Source organism: Malaya genurostris, chromosome 3 (genome assembly GCF_030247185.1).
Source record: "Malaya genurostris strain Urasoe2022 chromosome 3, Malgen_1.1, whole genome shotgun sequence".
Lineage (NCBI taxonomy): Eukaryota > Metazoa > Arthropoda > Insecta > Diptera > Culicidae > Malaya > Malaya genurostris.
Window position 1 is genome coordinate 274,593,725 of NC_080572.1, and position 22,186 is coordinate 274,615,910.

General features: G+C 38.4%; 1 protein-coding gene across 12 annotated transcripts in view; it reads right to left on the reverse strand.

Moving 5' to 3' along the window:
- Positions 1 to 22,186, reverse strand: part of LOC131436757 (myocyte-specific enhancer factor 2) — a 186,775-nt gene that overhangs the window by 37,936 nt on the left and 126,653 nt on the right. For 2 of the 12 annotated variants that reach the window (XM_058605660.1, XM_058605648.1), the window contains exon 1: positions 18,676 to 20,021. The exons of 9 other annotated variants lie outside the window; for them this stretch is intronic. The gene's annotated coding sequence lies outside the window, so the exon portion shown is untranslated. Of the gene's footprint in view, positions 1 to 18,675; positions 20,024 to 22,186 lie in introns of those variants that run through there. One more of the 12 variants, XM_058605659.1, reaches the window with a different exon arrangement.

Consider the following 22,186-nt stretch of genomic DNA (forward strand, 5'->3'; position numbering starts at 1 on the left):
TTGAAATTTTGATTAGTAGCGAGCAGTGTCCTATTTTGTCTGCTAAAAATCTTTGGCATATCGGATTTCCCTGCCATAGACGACGGTTTTGAAGAAGTAGCGATATATCAAAGGGAAAGCATCGCTCTGATTGGTCAATCGATGCAAAAGTGAAGCTGTTGGAAGCACGCGAATCTATAAATAGAAGCTAAATTGTAGCTAATGTTTCAGTCCTATGCGTAACATGCTAGAGGTAGGTTGTTGCTAGACAGCAAGACAAAAAACGCCATAAAACGATTTGAAGCTTCAATTGGTATGCTCTGATCTTGTGTCATGCAAGTTCGGATGAAATTCCATGTTATGTCGTTTCACCCGAGAAATTGACAACTACTACAGGGTAAATTTAGAGTGCTTAAGATTAATTTTGAATTTATATAAGATGAACTCGATTGATAATGAGAAAAAGTTAATCGTTTCAACAGAAATCGAAGAATGGTAGAGAAACTTAACGCTATGAAGGCATATTCACTGGTGTTCTAGTTCTAGATGCATAATTTATGTCAGTTACAAAATTTAAATCTGGATTTTATAAAAAGAAAAACTGGCAGCCCCGTATAGCAAGTATGTACAAAGATATAATTGCATACATTTGGGATATTGGTGTAATTTTGTCGGCTATAAAACAAACACAAATCATGATAAACAATGTTCGGTGTTGGTTCTTAATCAAGATCAATCTAAGCAGGCTCTCGTTCAATTGCGGATTCAAAAGTTTGACGATTGATTGAACTGTTTGATTGTAGATCATTAGAAATTGTTGTTGCCTTGTTCCATATCAATGGCTCGAACAACACCATGGGGCTGATCCTTGTAGTTTTTACTTATATTATGACTTTTCAAGAACCGCATAGGATACATTTTTATCGATCTGGCATCTAATGAATATTGATATTTGAAGCTTGACTAGTTTTTGATGAAAAAAACAATCATAACTTTTTACTGGTAGCTCATATGGAAGCGCTTGGTTGAGCAAAACTATGCGCAATGATTAGTTCAACAACTCTTCCGAAGACAACTTTTCCGTAGAACGTTTCACAAAAAAGTTAGAACAAAAAAGTGATTTTTCAAGAGCCACTTTTATTCGGGAAAATTGATGTAACTCGATCAAATGAAAGCTAGAGAGGTACTTTTTTCAGCAAAGTTGCTCAAAATAAAATTTCCTACAACTTTATTGTACAACAAAATCATTTTTGAGTTCAATTAAGAAAGGTAGATTTCAGATTTCAATCTAAATGAGGACCACCTCAGTAACTTTTTTCATCACAAGGAGCGCCATTTGATTACAAACAACTTTTGTGAAGACACCAACTACAAAAAACTAATATTTAATATTGAAATTATTTTTGTCACGCTAATTTCTTGTTTCGGACCATAGTGCAGTGCGATTAGTGAAAATATTTTATGAGTATTTTTTCACAAGCGATGGCGAAAGGAGGTGCATATTTTCGTAGAATTTACTGCTACATTCATCTAGTTAGTTGGTAAATCGTGTTAGTTAGTGAATATATAAAACTACTTCGGGACTACTAGTCCCCGGTTTCCACTTCCGAAAGCACCGATAATAGTGAAGAAAAACTCAAAAAACGAAACTCACTTCGATTTCCCAGCAACGGTTAAACCGATTCTCACGAATCATGATTCAAATTAAAGCTCTCATTGTCTTAAAATATACTGTGCAATTTCATCCTGATCCGACTTCCGGTTCCGAAATTATAGGGAGATGAGTGTCAAAACATTCAAAATGACGATGCAAAACTGGTACGCGTCGGTACGTGCGGCTTTGCTCCGTTCCCAGCGTGCTTTGTTCAATTTCGTGTAGCGTGCAGGGTTGCCACATCAAAATTTATATTTATATAACTTCATATAACTGGTTACAAATTGTTTATATAACTGTTTACAAATTGAAAAGGTTATGTTAGTTTATATCCAAAGAAAGAATCTTATTTTATTCAAGATTGAAAAAAAATCTTCACATAATCTTCTAGTGATATTTTTGAAAATATAAGTTATATGAGAAAGGCATCATTACACCACTAGGTGGACTAAAAAAGTGTTTTTTTATTAAATCAAATCATATATCTCTTAAAAATCACCCTCTATAAGTAACAATCGTTCGAATTGTTCGTTGAAAGCTGATCACAAATAAGCTGCAGTGACAAATAGTGTTACTTGAGAAGCGAAAACCGGGAAATACTAGAAAAATTACTGTGTTAGTGTTTCAGGGATGATTTTTTTTCGTGTAGGACTTCCGGAAGTATCTAAGCACTATTGTAACCACTTACTATCAATTGAAGAATGGTTTTGTATTGTTGTTATGATTATTTACGAGTACAAATACTAACAAGTCTTCCTGTTGCTAAAACAAACCAAAAAAAAAGAAGACTCAACAACAACTAGAGTGCGAATAAATTTTCCAAAGCAGTTGCATGATATCCAGTGAAACACATCGAAAGCAGACGCCCGGTATTTGCTGCCAGTAAGTAAAACAATACCGCAAACTAGCTATAAAATCCACTCCGCTTGTTTCCCTCCCCCGAACCACGAATCGAAATGTTATCCCGCCGAGCAAGTCCGGGGCCTTACTCATCACCCAACAACCATTTTCCGCGGAAAGGTCGAATACGCACATTGTCGCCACGGTAAATCGCGGTTCGCGCAGTTGTTGGTTCGTTCGTTCGTTCGTCCGCGGATGGCCTGCCTGAGAACAATTCATTTGTTTGTCTCATTAAAGTTTAGGAAATTTGTGTCGCGCCACCAATCGTCGTGTGTTGGAATCGGATTTTGACTGCTGGCTCACTAATGCAATAATGACTATGACTGTGCACATTCAGCACGTACGTAAGTCAGTAGCAGCAGCATCAGCATCATTTGGCAACCGAATCCTGTTAGGTAAGACCATCGCCGGATTACACAAACATCTGACCGAGGAGCGTGTGCGAGTGTCGGTGCTCCCCAGACACCGTGTATGTATCGTTTCGAGTACATAACCAACCGATCCGAACCAGCATCGTCGGATCGCGGCACGAGAAGCCAACCAGGCGAAAAAGCGCGAAATCAGAAAAAGGAAATGGGTGGAATTTTCTTCGCTTAGTTCGCTCACTCGACAACAGCAGCACGTCCGATCCCGTAGATCGGATGACTGTTGCTGCCAGCCAACCTCGCCGATGATGATGATGATGATGATGATCGCGATGATGTTTTCGAAACAAATGAAAATGGATTGCTTGCGTTTCGTGCCAGTGCCAACCAACCAACGAACCCCCGAACGCCACCCGAACGTTTCACTTTTCCGACGACGACCGAACTGATGATGGGTTTTCCTCGTAGGAGTTCTGGGCGGTTAGTCGGATGAGTGGGGTTTTTTCGATGTGGTTTCCACTGCGTATAGGCGAGGAGTAAAACTCGATGTTTTCATTTGCCATACATTATTGCCGCTACCGCCGCCACGTTACGAGTTATGTACCGAACCGAAGAAATAACATACGCGTCTTGACGTACGTGTGTTTATTATGTACTAGAGAGAAAGACACGTGGGGGGAGGGGGGTGATCGGAAAGGGGTCGTTAGCGAAGATTCGATGGGAGGGAAGAAGAAAATTTACATTAGGTGCTGTTCGTTGCACACATAAAGAAGACATAGTTCCGAGCAGCACCACAAAACCGACTGCTGCGGGGCCCTAAAAGCTCTCGAGGAATCCGGCATCTTCGAGACTGCTGCCTCGTGTGGCGCTATTTAAGCACTTAAGCTTCTGTTTGAAGTGTGCTGTCGAAGGTCTTGATCTACACGACGGTGCCGCAATCGACCAAAAGAATAAATTTGCTCAAGCTAATCAGCAACGTAATATTGCTCTCATTAGCCGGAGAAAGATATCCAATATTACTTTCGAAAGTCCAATTGCTACATTCCATGAAATAGGCGAATTTCATGATTATTTTTCCCCGTCGTATTAAATTACTCTCGGATTCGAGAGTACAGAACGAACGAAAAAAAAAAACAACCGAGAAGATGAACGGTGTGGACTCCGTCTCGAGAATGTTTCTTCGAATGTGAAATGTACTCGAACTCATCCCCGGCATTGGCAGGCGATGGCGACAGAACACCACCGACACGATGTCATCTTGTCTTGCCTTGCCGGTGAAAAACCGATGATTACAGTCGGGGCTTCCTCGGAGTTGAAGGTGAGCAGGAAAAAACAGCAGAACAAAACGAAGCCAGCTCTAATGTCACTCTTAATTTTTCGAATTTTTGTTCCTCTCATTTTTTGCTAGCTGTTACTTTTCTTCCGTTTCTTCCTAAGAGACTCGCGGATGTCTTGCTTGACATAAGTTGCATTTCTTGCACTTTCCGAAACCATCTTGTCGAGTTAGCTGGCGAAGAACGGAACAAACAAACAGGATGCTTTTCAGTCTGCTGCTCGCAATTATGTGCTCTGCCATCGGCGAATCCCGAACGAGGAGACATTTCTTCGCCGATGCATTACTATTTCACTTTCTCCGTTGTACGATTTAACTGTATTTTTTTTTTTTGCAAGACCATAAAAACGTCAGTGGAATGTTCGCTCGCATCGAAGTGCATTTGGTGTAGCACACATGTTTGTCAATATTTCAACGTGGGTCCACAATAAAAAGAATACACTTCATTCCGAGCAGCATGATTCGATTCTCTCGAGTGATTTTGCTACAGAAATTCCGAGAGCCATTCGGCAAGGGAACTAGAGTGCAGTTTGAATCGTTCGAAATTCTAAAATATAAAGAATATTATGACCTATTGCGAAATTTGTTATTTGGATTTACTCAGTATTTAAATCGATAGGTAGTAATCAAAAAATTCACAATTTATTACGAACTTTGCTTTGAGACACAAGAAACTGTCTCGAACTAAAAAAAAAACCATCAGGCCTCAACGAGACAAGGGAAATAAGGAGACAGGTGTTTGAAATAGCGTCAAAGCGAGTTTCATGACAACCGGTCAGTAGGATAAGGCACTAAAGACTGTCCCAGAAAGTAAGGACGCAACCAAAAATCGCTGCCATTTCGCAATGGTTCAGAATCTGTCAATTTTTATGGCTGCGTCCTGTTGTTTGCACTCTTCTCTAACCACTTGTGCAGTTGTTTATTCGTTTTCATTAGAGCTGTGCGCCGCCGCGCCACGCCGCCGTCGCCGATAATTTCGACACGCCGCCAATTTAAGAAAAAGATGATCAGCGCGCCGGTTATCCCATTTTAATCGTGCCGCCGATAATATTACATCAGCCGAAAAAATGATTTTATCAATGTGGAAAATTGTTTACAGTTTTCATGAAAATTCATTGAAAATTACAGTACAGTCACTTTCCTCCTACTTATACTGAAAATCAGTACTACCATTGTCAACCGAAGCCAGTGTCATTTGATTCAAAGTCTATTTTCTGTCTTTATTTAAAAGGTTTTGAGCTATTGGCACATTATCGCAACATTATCGGTCGCGACATCTGAAAATGAAAAATGGAACCAAGAAAAGGAGGGTTCTTCCGAAAAAAATAAATAATGTTAGTTTTTTTCGGATTAACATTTTTGTTAGAAACCAGTGTAGTGTTGATTTCTCGGGTACTAGAATGTTTAGCGATCGAGTACCATTTATTTTGGATACTTTATTTGTTATTTCCGGGCATTTGAAAAATGGTATTGAACAAAGTTTCATGCTCCATTCTAAATAAACGTTAGTTTTCGCACAATAAATTAAGATCAACGTTACCAACTCAAAGTAAAGACATTTTCTTCTACTTCTACTATGACTGTTCAAATGAATTTACCCGTTTTTATAAGAAATCGTTACAAATGTGAAGTAATTAAAATTTGAATTTGTTAATTTGATATTATTTTTGATATCTGAATGAATTTGAGCGCCAAATCGATTTTATGTTAATTACATACGTACGAAAAAGATAGACTTATTTTTTGAGTTGATAAAACGATTTTTATACATGATAATTATCAACTATGTAAAAAGCGATTTGATAAATAGTTCCATATAAAACTTCATATTTCTTGCTCATAATAAAAAAACCCTTTGTATATGAATGAAATATTTATTTAAACAATAGTCAACCATCTCCAAATAATCGCACTTATACTCATCTCAATTTCTCTTCTAATTCGATGCATTCGAAACCATACACCATCTCTATTCACTACGTTGGCTTTAATGGATCACATAAACATTAGGATCTTTGATTGTAGGTCGACAAAACAATAAGATAGAGAAATTGTCCTGTGTGAATCAATATTAAAATTTTTAATATGTTTATAATTGATTACGCCGAATCGCGCCGCCTCCACCGCCGATGTTTTCAGGAAATAGCGTCACGCCGATTCGCCGCCACCGCTGGTCAAAAAGACGTTTCAGCCGCCGATGTTGACAATTTTCATCGGCGCACAGCTCTAGTTTTCATTAGTTTGTTTCGAAATGCGTGGACTTTCAGCAGAACAACGTCGAAAAATTGTGTACAAATGGTTCACAGAACGCGGACTGTCACTGAGAAAGATAGCAAAAATGGAAGGAGTAAGTGAAAAAGCCGTGCGAAATGCAATCAGGAAGTTCGGTGAGGATAACACCTTTGAGGATAAACCGAAAATGGGTCGAAAAATGAAGGTGTTCGAGCAAAAGAAGGAGGTTTCAGTTCGGGATGTGGTCAAAAAATTGGGCACTTCGAAGTCAAATGTTCTTCGTGCTAAAGAACGTTTAAATCTTCGAACCTATAAGAAGCAGAAACAAGTCCGAAACAAGAAGCATCGATCAGGCCGAGGGTTCGAAAGCTGTACAATACGATTCTTGCTGGAAATTTTAACTGCATAATCATGGACGACGAAACCTACGTGAAACTCGATTACAAATCCTTGCCGGGACCACAATATTATACGGTGCGTGACATCGATTGAAGTCGAAAAATTTGGTAAGAAAGCTATGGTCTGGCAAGCAATTTGTAGCTGCGGTAAGATTTCGATACCCTTCATCACCACTGCTTCAATGAACAGCGAAATATACATCAAGGAATGTTCACAAAAATGACTTCTACCCATGATTCGAAGCCATAAGGATCCTGTTGTCTTCTGGCCACTACTCGAAATCAACGGTAGAATGGTATACTACCAAAAATATCACTTTCGTCCCAAAAGACATGAATCCACCAAATTGCCCACAACTTCGACCAATTGAGGAATTTTGGTCATTAACGAAGGCACATCTTAGGAAACATGTCTCGGCAGCCGAAACCATTCAACAGTTCGAAAAAGATTGGAAAAAAGAGTCATAACTCGTCGCCAAGAAGTCTGTACGGAATTTAATGAGGAACGTTCGAAAGAAGGTGCGCCAGCTAGTCTACAATGGCTAATTAGCAAATGTTGAGAATAATATTCTGTTCATTTAGGGGTTAGCCAAATTTTGTGCTAGGGCACATAACCGTTTTTATTATTTTTACGTTTCGTCTTTGACTTATCAGTGCAGAGCAGTTCAAATTGAACTGCTTAGTGTTAAACTCAGCAGTTCAATTTGAACCACTAAGCAGACGTAAAGTTTCTGCTACTTACAGAACACTTTTTGTTTTGCAACGGAGTATCTTTTCTGACGTGCCGAACGAAAACGTGTTTTCGACTATTTCTGGCCGATGCACTCCGTTGCAAAACAAAAAGTGTTCTGTAAGTAGCAGAAACTTTACGTCTGCTTAGTGGTTCAAATTGAACTGCTGAGTTTAGCACTAAGCAGTTCAATTTGAACTGCTCTGCACTGATGAGTCAAAGACGAAACGTAAAAATAATAATATTCTGTTGTTGTAGTCTAATATTATCAGTATATCGAATAAAATTTGAATATCTAACACTTGTGAATTATTTACAGCGAAATCGAAGTGCGTCCATACGGTGCGTTCGAGGTATCGTACGCGTGTTTCGTGCTACCTAATCAGGTTGCCTTCTGAAATGCGTGACAAAAAAAAGTGACAATTATTTGGAATTTTCGGCTTAGGGTGAAGCCAGAGTGAGAGCGACAAGTGAAGCGAAGCGATGCGATGCGTAACGCGAAAATTTTCCAATGCGACATAGTAGCCATAGTAAGAGCTACGGTATCAATCATATCGTTGTCGTACTGTACAAAAGGTTTTAAATTGCTCGCCGATTTTCTAGGTTTCATTTCATGAAGTAGGAAAACATGAAATATCATCGCCACCTGCATTCCCTGGATCTAGATTCTGGTAGTTTTTGCTGCTCTCGACCAAAAGTATCACGAAGATTTTTCCTTTTTCTCTTCACATTTTCGTGAAAATTGGAAAAAAATGTATGCTGAACATTTTTGTTTCGACTTTTTCCATCAATATAACTCAAGGTATCCGGAAAAAATTTAAGCAATTTCATTGACTGTACTAATCAGTAGTTCCTAATATTTCCGAAACTTCTCTCCAGCACTTGTTCACGAGAACCCGATTCCGGTAATTACGAAATTGTTGATCCCAGAGCGCATTTCGTTTAAAAATAGCACCGATTAGCGCTTCAACATCAATCGAATTATCTTGTTCCGTCATGACAAAAATCAATTCGACCTCTGTTCACTCGTAAATCGCGTGAAAAACTGCGCACGTGGTGCTTGGTCGCTTGTCGCGCTGAAAAGCGCTCGTCGCTACGCAACGCATCGTGTTTACAGTAGCATTCATGTTTAATTTTTTTTAGTGGACGAAATTCGATCGTGCTTCGCCGTGCGATCCTTCAATATTCGCATCGCGTCACTTGTCACTGCCACTCTGGCTTCACCCTTAGGTTGATGTCAAAGTGAGCGCGGAACGCGATGCGAAGCGAAGCGGTTCAATGCAATGTACTGTTATCGCATCGCGTTCACTGTGACAGGTTTGCTTTGATCAAATGTCACTAGCTCGCACGCGTACCTAGACGCTTCGCGTTACGCTTTCACTCTGACAGCAACCTTAGGTTAGAGTCAGAGTGAAAGCGTCACGCGAAGCGTCGAGGTGCGATCAAAACAAACCTGTCAGAGTGAATGCGATGCGAAAACAGTACATCGCATTGAATCGTATCGCTTCCCCGGGTACAAGTTATTTGCTAACAAATAACAAATTTTATTATTAAAACCGAACATCTCAATGGTAGAAACTAACATTGTTTTGTTTCATATAACTGTTAAAATATCAAAATTCATAACAAAGTCTTCATGAGAAAATGTCAATAAAATATAAAATTTTGTCATTGTAATATCAAACCAAAAACAAAATATTCAGAGAAGAACTTTTATTTTATATTCTAGCATTCAGAATTAAATAATAAAATAAGAATTTCTCTTATCTGATTTTGATGCAGTTTATTCAATTGTACTTTATTTGAAGATAGAACTACTGGATCAATTGTACTAAATAAAATTGGAATAACTCATCAATAACGAAATATGATATAATAACTAATTTAGATGCTAAACAGATATTGTACAATTTCTTGATTCTCTAGATGAAATACCAAGAAAATATCAAACATCGCTATGATAGCACAGAAACGTCAAGACAAGATATGATGGTAAAATTTGTTATTATTTTGATCTTTGTTTGCCCGTGTCGCTCCGCGTTACGCGTTCCCTCTGACATCAACCTTAGGCTATATTATATGAACGTAATTTGGTACATACGACCCTTCTATTTCTGAATTTTATGATTTTAAGTGCAGGTTCCTTGAAAAAATACTAACATATTTGAATGAAAAATGAATTTCATTTTCCTGTCTTTAAATCCAAAATATCTTGAATATTTTTTTGAGATAGGCGTAGATGCGTTTAGCCCGGGTTGGCGGTTCAATGCATAGGGCGCTGGTTTTACAAGCCAGTTGTTGTATGTTCCTAGTATCACTAGAATCGTAGTACTAGCCATACAATGATTCTGTACGCAAAGAATCGGCTGCGAAGTCTGTTGAAACAGAAAGGCCAAATTCCAAAAAAGGGATGTAATACCAAGACTTTGCTTTTACCCTACCTACGGAGCTAGGGATTTGATCCTAATGAAAATTGGGATATTCTTCTATTTTTGTTTTGCCCACCACACCAAAAAGCTTCGATTCGGAGCCCTCTGGAAGTGGACGCAACTAGTCTCAGCGGAAAACAAGAAACAAATATACACTGGCAATTATAATACTATCAGATGTACAACTTTGCTTCCGCCGTTTTCCGATAGGTGGCTGTACCGGCTGAGGCTGGTCAAAATACATAGATGATAATGCCTTTAAAGTGAGTGTGTACAGTGCCTAACGAATTGTCATCACCGATTCAGTGACAGTTGTTCTTGTTTTCGTATTATTCACGCTCGAAAATGTCTGTTTATGTGCCCAATTCTCGCCATTTGCGGGAAGTTTTACTTTTCTGTTATAATTCGAAAAAAATGCAACTGAAGCGCATCGAATGCTTTCAGAAACTTTCGGTGATGCTGCTCTGAGTAAAAGAACGTGTCGGGAGTGGTTTCAACGTTTTAAAAATGGTGATTTCGATGTCGAAGACAAACATGATGGTGGACGAGAAAAAACCTCCAAAGATGAATAACAATTTACTACGAGCTCTTAAAACCGGGTGAAACCGTCACAGGAGATCGCAACCGAACACAACTGATGCCCCTTAGTCGCACGCTGAAAGAAAAGCGGCCACAATATCAAGAGCGACATGACAAAGTCATCCTTCAACACGACAATGCTCGGCCTCACGTCGCAAAAGTGGTCAAAAAGTACCTGGAAACGCTGAAATGGGAAGTCTTGCCCCACCCGCCGTAATCTCCAGATGTCGCCCTTTTCTGACTTCCACCTATTCCGTTCGATGGCACACGACCTGGCAGATCAACATTTTCAATCCTTCGAAGAGTTGGAAAAATGGATTGCTTCATGGATAGCGTCAAAAGAGGACTCCTTTTTTCTAGTCGGGATCCGATAATTGCCGGAAAGATGGGAGAAAGTTGTCGACGGACAATACTTTGAATAATACATCTGTAAGCACTTTTTCGCAATGAAGCTTTTAACTTTGGAAAAAACGGCGGAAGCAAAGTTGTACACCTGATAGAAATACAAAATTACAAAATTAACATAACGTTCCAGTTGAAAAGACTTCCTTTTAAGAGATCCTCAATTTAATTACTACGCTGTATTGGAATGGATGTACACCCTGTAATTCCGGAACCGGAACTCGGATCTAAATGATTATCAGGAGCTTTGAATGGAACCATAAGATCTTTCATTTGAATCTAAGTTTGTGAAAATCGGTTTAGGAAAAAGTGAAAATGGAGTTATAATATTTATCAAACACACATACTTTTACTGAAGTAGACGAACAGATTCGAATGGTATCCCGGGTAGAAGTGATTTACAAACCAATAACAAACTTTATTATTAAAATCAAACATCTCAATGGTAGAAATTAACATTATTCAGATTAAAATAAGACTTAAAATCATAACAAAGTCTTCATAAGAAAATATTAACAAAATATCAAATTCTGTCATTGTAATATCAAAGAAGATGAATTTTTCAGTTATTTGATATTCTAGCATTCAGAATAGATAAAATATCGTAAGCATTCATTTCATTTTTAATAATTTTTCTCGGAGATGGCTTAACTGATTCCTACAAACTTTGACTCATATGAACAGTCATATGCTCCCATATAAGGTTTCTGAATTTCATCTGGATCCGACTTTTGGTTCCGGAAATACAGGATGACATATGTAACGAAATCAAAACAATATCATTCATTTTTCTCGTAGATGGCTGAACCGATCTAACATTCAAATAAAAGGTCCCATTAAAACTGCTTGTTTTCTAAGCAGATCCGACTTCCGGTTCAGGAGATACAGGGTGATTAGTGTAAAAATTTCACATAAATTTATCGGGTTTATCGGGTTCACAGATTTCGAGAGTCGATGACCAAATAAACTTTTCTTAGTTTTATCGGTATTCGGTTTTCGATTCCGGAAGGTACCAAAAAATTTTCTGTGGAACTCACTACGATTTCTCCAAAATGGCTGCACTGATTTTCACAAAATTCGAATCTAATGAAATAGTAAACAATCCATTAGGCAAATTTTACTGACTTCGGTTACACCGATTTACGAATTCCGTTTACGAAAGTATCAAGAGATGCTAAAAGAAGGCCAAAACGAAATTTAATAAACAAAAATTCAAATTAAATTAAACTTATTGTCCCATACAAAACTGATGAATTGTATCCGATTACGACTTCCAATTTCGAAGTTGTACGGTGATGAGTTTTTAAAATTCAAACCGTCATAGAAGATCACGATACCAAAAAATCTTCAAAAAATTTTTTTGAAAAAATCAACTTTCTGGGACTGGGATTTTCATATTTTTTCTAAGTCCCAAAAAGTCGACTTTTTCAAAAAAAAATTTATTCGAGATGACACTAAATCTCGATGTTTCATGCAATTCTAAGCCTTTTGGCATCAACAATTTATTTTCGATTTCGAAAATTTCATGTACTCCCCCTATGGTGATTTTTCAAGATATATGAAAATTCCACTAAGTGGACTAAGAAGGCTTTTTTTAGATTAGCATCACTGATTACAAATAGGCAACGCAAATGTCAAGCACTAATTTGGAAAAATGATGCTGACTGTGTGACATAAACACTGAAGCATGCTTTTGTGAAATACTCGAATCAATCTGAATCAATTAGTTTCGAAATTAGTATCCGAAATTATTTAACAAAATTATGAAATACATTTTTATGAGACTGTTATGAAAGAAGAGAAAGGCATTATCACACCACTAGGTGGATTAAGAAGGGTTTTTTTAATTTGATTGGTTTAAGTTTGGTACAGCTAATCGATTGTTAATTTTTATAAACTGTCATTTTTGTTTTTCAATTCGCGAAAACGGCGGTTGAAGCAACTAAATTTTTTAGTTGAAAAAAATGCTGTTAGTTAATCAGAATGCATACATTTTAATATCAACAAATATTTCAGATATAGGGTAAAGATTTTAGATATTGCGATTAGTTGAGTCTACTCAAGCAATGATATTGATTTGCGAGGATGTCCAATAAAATATTGGTATGTATAAAATGTATGAGATATATAAAATGTATGAATGAGATATATAAAATAAATATCAAACCAAGACTACTTTTCGAGAGCGGTCAGTGGAATGAGCTAAATCGCTTTCAAAGAAAATATATTCCTTTTAATTCCACTATTATTTCCCAATTTATTATCAATTTTTTTTTTTTCAACATAAGCAGGGTTAAATGCATCACTTGTTAAGGAATCATTAATTTCACCACAATTGATATTGGCAATTGTTTTTGTTTTGCTTCTGGTAGTCTCCGGTATTTTTTTTTTTTTCATAAATACGTTTATTTCATAGGCAATATACATAAGTTTTTCTTCGCCGTGGCATCCACAATACATAGTAGTTTAAACCTAATACATTTCGAATATCATATTAGTATGTTGGTACTCATTAGTTAATCTAAACACTGTTTTTATCAAGCGAGTTGCTATTTTAAATTACATTAAATAAAATACATTTATTTTGTACATGATCTTATAACTATTTCAGGATTGTTTGTATCAGTTCACCACTTATATTCAATATCCTATAGTTGGCTATTGGTTGAACTCATGGAAGAGAAAACAGTTTAACATAAAATAAAATTTAAATTGGAACTCCAATGGATTTAATGAAATGATAAAGAAGTTTCATGTATGGAAGGTCACGACAAGCAAGAATGTCGCGAACTGGGACATTGGATAGTCTACCTTGGGTACGCAAGGAATTTATTAGTTGAGATCTGACATCACGAAACTCCACGCATGTCCAAACAACATGGTCAATATCGCGGTAACCTTCGCCGCAAGCACAATGATTAGTCTCGGAAAGTCCAATTCGAAGGAGATGTGCATCTAACGTGTAGTGATTGGACATGAGTCTGGACATCACACGAATGAAATCTCTACTCACATCCAGTCCCCTGAACCATGCCTTTGTCGATATTTTAGGAATAATTGAGTGCATCCACCGACCCAGATCATCTTTATCCCAAGAAGCTTGCCAGCTGGCAAGTGTTCTTTGGCGAGACGCGCTATAGAATTCGTTGAAAGCAATCGGTCTCTCATAAATTTCACCCTCAATAGCACCACGTTTGGCTAAAATATCGGCTCTTTCATTGCCTGGAATGGAGCAATGAGCCGGAACCCAAACTATTGTGATTAGATAATTATTATTCAATATGTCGTTCAGACACTGTTTTATTTTACCCAAGAAAAACGGTTCATTTTTGCCAGCAGCGTTTGAGCGAATGGCTTCAATTGCACTCAGACTATCTGTGAAGAGGAAATAATGGTTTGGAGATAATGTGACGATTACATTCAAGCTATAATGAACTGCTGCTAACTCTGCTATATAAACAGATGCAGGTTCTTGAAGCTTGAATGAGGCCGAAACATTATTGTTGAACATACCAAACCCTGTCGCTTCTTCCATTCGCGATCCGTCCGTGTAAAACATTTTCTCAGAGTTAATATGCCTGAACTTACTTGAAAATATTTTTGGGATTTCCATAGAGCGTAGGTGGTCCGGGATTCCACGCACTTCGCGCTGCATGGATGTGTCGAAAAATAAAGTTGAGTCAGGTACATTTAGGAGGCTGACACGGATAGGAATATATCTTGAAGGGTTGATTTCCTGTGACATATGGTTAAAATATACTGTCATGAATTTTGTTTGAGATCGAAGCTCGACTAGTCGTTCGAAATTATTAATTACCATGGGATTCAGCACATCACATCTTATTAGCAGGCGTGATGAAAGCTCCCAAAATCGATCTTTTAATGGAAGAACTCCCGCCAGAACTTCAAGACTCATTGTATGTGTCGAATGCATGCAGCCTAAAGCAATTCGCAAACAACGGTACTGAATTCGCTCAAGTTTGATAATATGAGAATTTGCAGCGGAACGAAAACAAACGCATCCATATTCCATCACTGAAAGTATCGTTGTCTGATACAATTTTATTAGATCTTGCGGATGAGCACCCCACCAAGACCCTGTTATTGTTCGAAGAAAATTTACTCTTTGTTGGCATTTCGTTATCAGATACCTAATGTGTCCTCCCCACGTGCATTTGGAATCAAACCACACCCCGAGGTATTTGAAAGTCAAAACCTGTTCGATTATTCTTCCCATCATATGAAGCTGAAGTTGCGCGGGATCATGCTTTTTTGAAAAGACGACCAGCTCTGTTTTCTCCGCAGAGAATTCGATACCAAGATGAACAGCCCAAACGGACAATTTATCTAAGGTATCTTGCAATGGTTTTTGCAGATCAATAGCTTTGGATCCAGTAACTGAAACCACGCCATCATCTGCCAATTGTCTTAGTGTACATGGGGTTACTAGACAGCTGTCAATGTCATTCACGTAAAAATTATAGAGGAGCGGACTGAGGCATGAGCCTTGCGGGAGACCCATGTAGCTAATTCTGATTGTTGCCAAATCGCCATGTGAAAAATGCATGCGTTTCTCTGACAAAAGGTTGTGCAAATAATTATTTATAACCGCTGGGAGTCCATGTTGGTGGAGCTTGTCTGAAAGAACATCAATGGAAACTGAATCAAATGCTCCTTTAATGTCTAAAAATACAGATGCCATTTGTTGCTTTTGAGCGAAGGCAATTTGGATGTCAGACGAAAGTAATGCAAGGCAATCATTCGTCCCTTTATTTCTACGGAAGCCAAACTGAGTATCTGACAACAAACCGTTCGTCTCGACCCAAGTGTCGAGACGTCGTAGAATAATTTTTTCGAACAATTTTCTGATGCAGGACAACATCGCAATGGGTCTATATGAGTTGTGATTGGAAGCTGGTTTCCCCGGCTTTTGAATGGCGATAACTTTCACTTGTCTCCAGTCAGGTGGAACAATATTTTGCTCAAGAAACTTGTTGAACAATTCCAACAAACGTCTTTTTGCGAGGTCGGGCAGATTCTTCACCAAGTTGAATTTAATTCTGTCCAATCCAGGAGCGTTATTGTTACAAGACATGAGTGCTATGGAAAATTCCATCATTGAAAAGGGGCTATCAATGGAATCATCATTTGAAGAAGACTCCCTAACAATGCTATGCGTAGGAACGGAATCTGGACAAACTTTCCTCGCAAAATCAAATATCCATCGATTCGAGTACTCCTCACTCTCATTTCCTACGTTACGATTCCTCATTCGTCTGGCCGTATTCCAAAGAGTGCTCATTGAGGTTTCTCTTGACAAACCTTCCACAAAATGTCTCCAATAGCTGCATTTCTTAACCCGAAGTATGTTCTTGTACTTGGTTTCTAAAACCAAGAATTTTTCAAAATTCTGAGGAGTTCCTCCTCCTCGTTTTAAAAACGTCTTGAAAGCATTTTGTTTCGCGTGTTTAGCATCTGAGCACTCTTTGTCCCACCAAGGATTTGGAGGTCTTCTGTTAGACGATGGACCAAGAAATCGTTTGGTTTGGGCTTGTTCTGCGGCCTCCAGAATCGAACAAACGAGGAAGTCATATTCTTCAAGTGGGGGAAGCTCTTCCATTGAAGTTAAGACACTTGAAATATTACTTTGGTATTTAATCCAGTCAATATTTTTTGTCAAATCATATGGAATATTAACTGAATTAGCAATGCCTTTGTTACTGCTAATTGAGATGATGATTGGTAAATGATCGCTACCATGTAAATCAGGAAATACTTTCCAGGTGCAATCTAGTCGAATTGAAGTCGAACAAAGAGATAAATCTAATGCACTTGGACGTGCAGGAGGTCTTGGGATCCGTGTCATGCTACCCATATTTAGTACCGTCATGATCTGCTATCATTGTAAACGGAACCCCACATCATTCCGTGCGAATTGAAATCTCCTAAAATCAAACGTGGAGCAGGAAGGGCTTCGACAATTTCATTAAGCTGTCGTTGTCCAACTTGAGCTCTTGGAGGAATATATACCGAAGCAATGCAAATGTCCTTTCCTTTAATGTTTATTTGACAAGCAACAACTTCTATACTAGAAGTCGAAGGAATGTTTAATCTATAAAAGGAATAACATTTCTTAATTCCTAAAAGCACTCCACCATACGGAGAATCTCTATCGAGACGTATAATGTTAAAGTCATTAAAATTTAAGGCTATGTTTGATGTAAGCCATGTTTCGCACAAAGCAAATACATCACATTTTTGACTATGCAACAAAACTTTAAATGAATCAAGTTTTGGCATGATGCTTCGACAATTCCACTGCAGGACAGTGAAGTCTCCGGTATTTGACAGCACTCAAAATAACACATTTTTCAACTTACTGAATATAATCAAATCAAAAATCATATTGGTTGAATAAAAAAATATTAATTGAATCAACTATCGCAAAAATTAAAAACTGCGATTTCGTAATTTTACTATCGAAGGGATCTCCGTAAATGTATATTAATTTATACAACCTAATATCTACAAAATCCTTAAAATTACTATAATGCAGAATAACTTCAAGCTTAGAAGTAAAAAATTATCGACTCGAGTGAAATCTTTTTTTTTTTTAATGAAAAAAATAGAAAAAATTGAAACTACACTTTTATTTTATTTTTCGAGAAAATTGATTTTAAAGTTTTGTTCTCATAACAAAATAAAAACACACAAAACATTGCGAACAACACCAAATCAATCTAACAAAACTCATAAACCTTTTCGAAAATATTCAAAGAATTTTTGCTTAGGCCCTTTTCAAAAGTAACGCATGAATCAAAATATGAAACTAATGAGGAAAATTATCCTTTTTTGATCATAAAGAATACTTTGAGTAAAATAAAAATAATATGAAAAAATCTCGATTTCCGTTAGAAATGCGGTTTTCAGAACTTCCGCCAGCAAGACCAGTTGCCGCTGACCATTTCTTGTATTCAACTCTCATCAAAAATTATACACCATCGATAATCCTTCTCTCGTAACTATGCACAATTTGAACTGTGTACCTTTCACAAAACTGTAAAAAAAAATTCTTCGAGAAATCGACATGATTTCGATTCCACATGCAACAACACAACAGCATCGAAGACATGGACAAAGATGTGAACTGTAAACAAATCGACCCTCAACCGGTTCACCTATGAAAACGGTTTCGATAAGTTGTATAAATGAACTGAAACTGATTGTAAAACATGTGACGACAGCTTCCGCTCAAAGTACGCACATGGAATTTCCAATTGTTCCGTTCATTGAATCAAATTCATTTCTGTCGAGAAATGCACTATTGCACTAGCACCAACCATGTCATAACTACATCCCTGAATTGAAATAAATTGGGTCAATAAACAACAGCGCGAATCGGCGTTTCCCATCGGCAATCGAACTATTCGATGGCACCAACGGACAAACGGTCACTCGGTTCCAAAAAAGCTTCAGCTCCGAACAGCTAACGAACGACCAGACCAGGCCGAACCAGGCGGCCGAGGTTGAGTTTGAGAAACGCAAAACGTGTCGAGTCCGTTTTCAAGTTCCACTTGTCTCTCACCTCACCCCCACTGAAACCCGAAGGTCACAACAGCAGCAGATTATGTACAACCGTAAATTTCGAACGGAAAAATAACGATTTTTTTTTACCTTGTTTTCCTTCCGATATTCCGACGGCCAGCAGGCCTCCGTCCGGCGCGCTGTTCGGTGTTATGCAACTATCCTGAATCCTAATCCCCCTGTTCCGCACCGGATAAAATCGTCAGCCTATGCACAGATTATGGGAAAGGACCTTCAAATCTCGGTGTCACCATGTCCACGATCGGTATCATCAGTGGGGATAAATCTTTTCGCCACCGTAGAAACAGGCTTCGTGGAGGAGAGCTCCTGGAATCTCTAGTTGCGAACTCAAGTAAAAGGAAACACACACACAGACACAGCTACAGCAACACAAGTGCCGTCGGCACCGCACCGACAAGTCAAGGTGAAAAGCGTGGGTATTTTCCACCACCCACTCAAATTGGGCACACTAACAATAACAACGACACTGACGACATCGACGACGACGACGACGACGACGACGACGGTGGCGATGATGACGACGATGATGATGATGATGATGATGACGACGTTGTGAATGGGGAAATGGAGGGCACCTCTATCGAGTACATAACATTCCTGGCAGGAAGGTTAAAGGATAATTCAATATTTCCACGTTTTTTTTCTGCTGAGCACTCTTCACTTTTATATGGAAATCGAATTTCAATAGGACTCACTTTTCCCGTTGTTTTGTATTCGATTACTGGGAATCAAAATTTCCATCTACACTCAGCAACTTTTTTTTTCACGAATCTTCCTTTCCTCGGTTCCGGTTCTGGTTCCAACACGCAAAGGCTCTCACTTTCTTTGGTTTCGACTTTGAACTTTGCTTCTCGTCCGTTCGATCGTTTATTCATTCGTTAATTAGTATCCTTTTGAATACACCAAGGAAAAAAACTGTCTTCCTCTCACTTAAATTTCCACTGCGATTCAAAATGCAAAAAAAACCACCGATGCACCGAATAAATCAATCGCCGGTTGCCGTTGTTAAAAATATGGCCCAGAGAACACACCTCCTTTTCGCCCAAATAAATCCACCTTCTTATGTTTCAAAACATTCGCACTATTAATATCACACCGCTTGTTTGTTGTTATTACCGTACTTCCACTTTATTTTTAAAGTTGCCCGCTATTTATTCTCCACGCGTCGCGATATTATTGGAATATCCGAACATAAAAATAAAACCATTGAATTATAATAGGCAAAAAAAGCAGTCCGCCACTGCCGGAGTCCTCTGCTTGTCTGCGCTCGCTTGCTGATGGGATCTCGAACGGTCGTCCACGGCTGAGAGTAGTGCCCCGTTTGCTGAGTGTCAGTGCGATGTGATGTCGATATCCCCGTTCGTTCTCGACTGACGAACGGCGGCTGACTCTGACCTTACACTATCGGGTGCCGAAGAACGACGAATTGACGGGGCCACCGAGCAGCGGAAAAAGGCACCCGAAACTGTAATGGTTGCTCTCGAATCGTGCACTTACACACACACAGACACAGACATAGTCCGGAGCGCGTGCAATCAGATAGACACTTATACCAAAAACGGAGCGCGCGGTTTCAAAACAGGAGAGGAAAAACCGAAGCATTTTCCGGCGGGTTTCTACCCCCCTGGCCATGACACTCACACATACAAGCTAGCATACAAGTGGTAAGGTAGAACCAGGGAAATGAGCGGAAAGTAGTAGTAGTAGTAGTAGTAGGTAGAAGAAGAGTAATAGAAACGGAACGAAGAAAATGTGCTGACATTTTCCACCCAAGAAGACCGTCGTCGACGTCGGCTGGGGTGGGGAGGTGAGGATTTGAGAACGAGGATCGTACGTCAGCATGGCATATGGCGGCTGTCTTGCGGCGACAAGATATTCCGAGAGTACGGAAAAGAAGTCACAGCGGGAGAGCTGGAAACTGTTGAGCGCAGTGTTGCCGTCATCTACAAGGAGTGTTGAAACGCACGCACGCACGCTGGGAGACTGGGGTAAGACGGGATGAATTTTTTTGAACGGCATTGAACGAAAACAGACATGTTTTTCAACAACTTTGACGGTGGTAGGTCAAATTGATGGAACAAGAAGACTGTGAAATGCCTTTGCAAAACAAATACCGTTGTTGGTGCGAAAAATGTCGCTCGTCTTCTGCCGGTGATTTTTACGATTTCATTTTATTCGATATATAATGCCACGCAAAACGTCTTCAATTGTCTAGTAGTTCGAGCGTTTCGTGAAATTTTGCACAACTTGTAGTCACAAAACCAAATTTTATTTATAATTGATTGTATGAATTATTTAAAAAGTTTCCAATAGGGCAAGTTCAATGGAATAATTCTGTACGCAAAAACTTGACAGAGAAGTCTGTTTAAACTGAATGACCAAATTCCACACCAAGAAATTTGTTCACTTTCGAATGGGGGAACAGGTACCTATAGCGTGATGAGTTAAACGACCTATCCAGATTCGATTTCCAAGCTAGCGAGCTAACCTTAGGGTTAGAAGAAAATTTTTTGATCACAAGGGTAAAACGAAGTAAAAAAACCTAGTTGCGTAATGATGCCTTTTTCATATTACTCATACTTAAATAAATATCACTAGAGGATTCTTCCAAAATATTTTATTTGAAAATTTGAGAAAAACCTTTTTTAATCCACCTAGTGGTGTGATGATGCCTTTCTCATATTACTCATATTTTCCAAAAACATCACTAGAAGAATCTGCCAATTTTTTCCAAACTTGAATAAAATAAAAAAATTTCCTTTGGGTGTAAACTACCATAATTTTTCCAATTTATAATCAGTTATGTCAAAATGATATAGATTTAAATGTGGCAACTCAGCACTCTATACATAATTGAAAAAGGCACGCTGTGCGCTAGGCGGTGGTGTTTCTTTCCTCCGTACCAGCACGTACCGATGCGTACTGGTTTTGCATCATTTTGTATGACGGTTTGAAAGTTTTGACACTCATCATCCTATAATTTCGGAACCGGAAGTCGGATCTGGATAAAATTGTACAGTATCTTTTAAGACAATGAGAGCTGTAATTTTAATTATGATTTGTGAAAATCGGTGTAACCGTTGCTGAAAAATCGAAGGGAGTTTTTGGAGCTTTAGGAAGCTGAAACCGTGGACTAGTAGTCCCAAAGTTGATTTATATAGCCACCAACTAACAAGGTTTACCAACTAGATGATTTTACCAGTAAGTTTTATAAAAATTTGCAGCTCGTTTCGCCATAAATTGTGGAAAAATACTCATGAAAATGCAAATTTTTCACTTATTGCGCGGTAATATCGGAACCGGAAGTCGGATCTGGATCAACTTTTCGGGGACTTTAAAAAGAATTTCAAGACTTTTTATTTGCGTCTTAGTTTGTGACAAGCGGTTGACAAATTTCCGAGAAAATAGAGTGCGCATTTTCTCATAGATTTGCACATATTACCTTCTAATTCCGGAACCGAAAGTCGGATATACATAAAATTCAATATCAAGCTATGGGATCATAGTACCTTTCATTTGAATTTGTGAAAATCGGTTCACCTATCTTTGAGAAAATCGAGTGACTTTATTTGTCACATAC